Raw genomic sequence first — 3912 nt, 5'->3', positions numbered from 1 at the left:
CACCGCTTGTTCCAATATACCTGAAAAGTGTTGAGAAAAGAGACGAGTCCTTGAGAGGAGATTGAGCAAGATCTCATTGTTGAATTAGCCCTTTTATTTCTTTCTACATCTGCACAACCAAAGGTCAAGTCATCTATGTTTAGGCCATAGAAACATTGGTTCTCTAAATGCCAAACAATTTTGAATCCAAAAATTGGATTTAGGTTTTGAATTTCTGCAGTTGAGGCCCTAGGAATTTAAAAACCCAAAATGAAAGTTATTGTTTTCTAACATTGGAGAGCTAAATTCAAAGAAACAAAACAACCAAATGCCATTTCAAAGTCATCTTCCAGAAAGAAAGGAGAAAAAGAAAAGAAAAGAAAAATCCACTCGAGTTCTTTGGAATCCGTACCATAAAGCTTGAGTTCCACAAAAAAACAAAAAGCAAAAAGACATTCATCAAAAAAGAAAGAGAAAAATGAAAGAGCAAACAGATTAATGTCATGGTCATGAAAATTATGAGCAGCAATTATAAAAAGAAATGTGCATCAAACTTGTGTTCCACAACAAGTATATTTAAAATTAATTAAAAAAAATTAAAATTAAAATTATATATATATATATATATATATATATATAAAATAAAACACGCACACAAACAATATTCCTAATGCCATCAACATCATAGCCTTGTATCAACTATTTGGCACGGCTAAAGAACATTGTTACAATAAATCTAAATAGCTAGGACAGGGCATGATAAACATGGGTAGTGTAACCAGATGTAGAGGATTGTTCATTGATATGAGATGAACCTTTTTTTTTTTTTTTTAAACACACGCGCACACACCCCCACACACTCACGCTAGTGGGATTTCACCACCTATGGATACTCGAACCCTTGACCGGGTGTTGAAACTCCTATGACCCCTCTAGTTGATTACCAGATATCACTTGTAAACCCCCTCTGTTTCTCTTCCACCAAGCACACAAGAGAACTTCTCCAAAGAAAAAAAGAATCATTTTTTTTTCTAATTTCAACAGCTAAGAAAATACTCATAGCACGTGTGGCATCCGGGAAACTCGGTAGCTACTGTGAACATGTCCAGGCAAAAAATCAAGATGGTACACTCATCAGGTTCACCATGTGTACCTTGAATATAGACCGCTAATCAGTTGCCCACCTAATGAGTGGACTAGCCTGATTTTGAGAGAGGGCATGCTTGCAATGGCCATCACTTGATGGGTAGGTAGCCCAGATCTCACACATGTGTCATGGCAGTAGGTGTGCCACGAATTGCCTCTTCAGTCTCTCCTCGCAGTATTTGCCATAAACTTCCCTGAAGAAGTAAAAAAACTCAATCACATAACTTCTCATCACTATCTTTTACCAATTGCTGCAAGGACCAAATGAGAATTCCCACTCGAAAATTAATATTTCCTTCCACCATAACCGATTCCGAAAAAAAGTAAAACCCTAGGATTCGATATCGATTGAATTTTCACAGACATGCATACAACATGTACATAGAAAGAGAGAAAGAAGAGAGATCGGAGCTTAGAAGATTTTTCCATACCCGTTGACGGATTTGTGCATGGCAGTGCCGAAATTCGAGATGCTGGATGCGATCGAGGAGAAGAATCCACCGCCTTGCTTTTGATCTTTTGAACCCATCTCAAAAACCCTAATTCAATCTCTCTCTATCTCTAGCTCTCAGAAGAAGAAAACGGTAATTAGAAGACAGGTCGTTTGGGAGCAATTCCATGATTGGATTTCGACAGAGGAAAAAACCTATATCGACCGATGAATCGAATCGATCAGTAAGAGAAATTGATTAAGAGAGGGAGAAGAGGAGAAACGGGGAAATCTAGAAAAAACAGCGAGGATAGGAGGTGACATCTGAACTAGATGTGGCTTGATGATGCGTGTATCATTTGCAGGAAGCTTTGAGAGTGCGAGTTTCAGAGATGAAGAAAATCCAATTTCTCGCTTGAAATTGAATATATCTTACAAAGAGAGAGAGGTTCATCTTCAAAAACCTTCCCAGGGCCGTATCCCAATCCATACATACGATCGTATATGACGCATTTCATCTCATCCCGACCTTATAAATCTCCATCTCCAATCAAGTACTTCAGCTCCTTGATTCTCTCCGTGAGCCTTTTTTCTTGATTTTTTTGGTTTTGTTTTCAAACCCTAGGGTTTCTATTTCGAAAACTCTCGATCTGAAGCCCTGCATTGTTTTTGCTCAGATTTTTCCTATGTTCCCAGAGAGAGGATGGGGAGCAGTGACAAAGGATTGGGGGTGGAGAGGGAGAGTGGCATAGAGAGATCGGGGCTAGAGAGAGAGAGAGAGAGAGAGAGAGAGGAGTGGCGAGAGGGGGGAGGGGGGAGAATGGGGGCTGGCAGAGAGAGAGTGAAAGAGGGTTTTTATTTTTTATTTTTTATTCTTTATTACAGTAACCATAAAAAAGGTTACATGCTATTTCTTTCAGTCGCCCGCACAAACCGTCGACTATAATTGGAATAAAAAAGGGTCGGGAATGCTGTTGTTTCTTGTAGTGTGTGAAAAATCATGTTATTTCACTCCGTTGGGTGGGCCGTTCAAATAGTAAAAGAACTAATGGTTTGGATGATGGTGTCGTTGACGTCTTGAATTCGTAAACAATTGTCTGTTGATCACATTCACAGATCACGTGCTGTAATCCAACAAGAGGTTGATGCATAGACGGATGTTCAATGCAATTCTGAAAAATTCAGATAATTCTTATTGATTGCTGGAATGTTTTAGTATTGCTACTTAATGTCACTGAATGTCCCATCAACTGGGCATATAGAAGTGAGTAAGTGCAGGATTTATTCCTATTCTGATTGTGATACTTTATATATTGGGTGTAATTAGGATTCAGGAGGAGAAGATGTGTTCTAGGGCTTTATAATTCATTTCTAAGGGTTTCGGGGGCATAACTAGGGCTTGTGAAGTGGATTTGGGGCTTTTTCGAATTGATAATATTCTATCTCTTGTAATTTCTGCTTTCATAGTACATACTTGTTGCTTTGTGATGTGATTTTTTCCCCAAAGGATTTTTCCACGTAAAATTCAGAGTGTCTGTTTGAACTTAGTTGTATGATTACAAATACTTGATTTGTTTCTTCGTGTCTCCATGGTTCTCGAACAAGTGGTATCAAAGCTAATATTGGGTAGTAGATTAAATCTGAAAGTAACGTATCAATGAAATCTAACCCGAAGTTAGATATAAAAAAATATTCCGGTAAAAATAATTTTGAACTATGGAAAGTTAAGATGAACAGTATCCTAGTTCAACAAGAATTAGACGAAGTTCTCTTTAAAAGTGACTGGAATCTATGACAGAAGATAAATGAAACAGGATGGATAAGAAAGCTAGAACCTGTCATGCCCCAAACTCGGAAACCTGGCTCACAAAATTCTCGATCGCCAAATCCGGCACCGACAGCCTCCGTAGTATCCCATTCTCGGCTCTCGGCACCCATATACCAGGTTCCGATCCTGGGATCTTACAAGGAGGATTTTTTTATTTTTTATTTAGTATGAATTTGTTTCGCAATAAGCATAACCATAAGCATAACACATGAACAATAACCAAGACACCATCACAAAATTCACTATGATCAAAGCTTTAAGGTACAATGCGCATAAAGTAAAATACAATGATAATAGTAATGGAAACTCCTGAAGCTCGACTACACGCTTCTGCTCTTACTAAGCAACGGCTGCGACCTGGCGTAACCTGCACGCATCAATCGTGCATAAGCTGATAGAAAGCTTAGAGGGTGGTGAGAGTGTGTATACAATATAAGCATGTTCAGAATGCAATATCAAATTAATACAGAATATACTGGTAAGTCCATGAATGCAATCAGCCGTACCAAGGCTATGCGATGCAAGGCAT

General features: G+C 38.5%; 1 long non-coding RNA gene across 2 annotated transcripts; it reads right to left on the bottom strand.

The window, feature by feature from the left end:
- Nucleotides 1-1038: 1038 nt before the first annotated feature.
- Nucleotides 1039-2243, bottom strand: LOC131250100 (uncharacterized). Of its 2 annotated transcripts, none has more exons than XR_009173107.1 (3): nt 1886-2243; nt 1557-1771; nt 1039-1376 (listed from the first exon to the last, which is right to left on the bottom strand). It is a non-coding gene; the product is annotated as an uncharacterized LOC131250100 (long non-coding RNA). The 2 variants fall into 2 exon arrangements; XR_009173087.1 differs by having other exon boundaries at nt 1039-1319; nt 1886-2240.
- Nucleotides 2244-3912: the final 1669 nt, after the last annotated feature.

The sequence above is a fragment of the Magnolia sinica genome, chromosome 1, assembly GCF_029962835.1.
Source record: "Magnolia sinica isolate HGM2019 chromosome 1, MsV1, whole genome shotgun sequence".
Classification (NCBI taxonomy): Eukaryota; Viridiplantae; Streptophyta; class Magnoliopsida; order Magnoliales; family Magnoliaceae; genus Magnolia; species Magnolia sinica.
The sequence above is the reverse complement of the archived record's forward strand: the minus strand, read 5'-3'. Positions and strand labels throughout refer to the sequence as shown.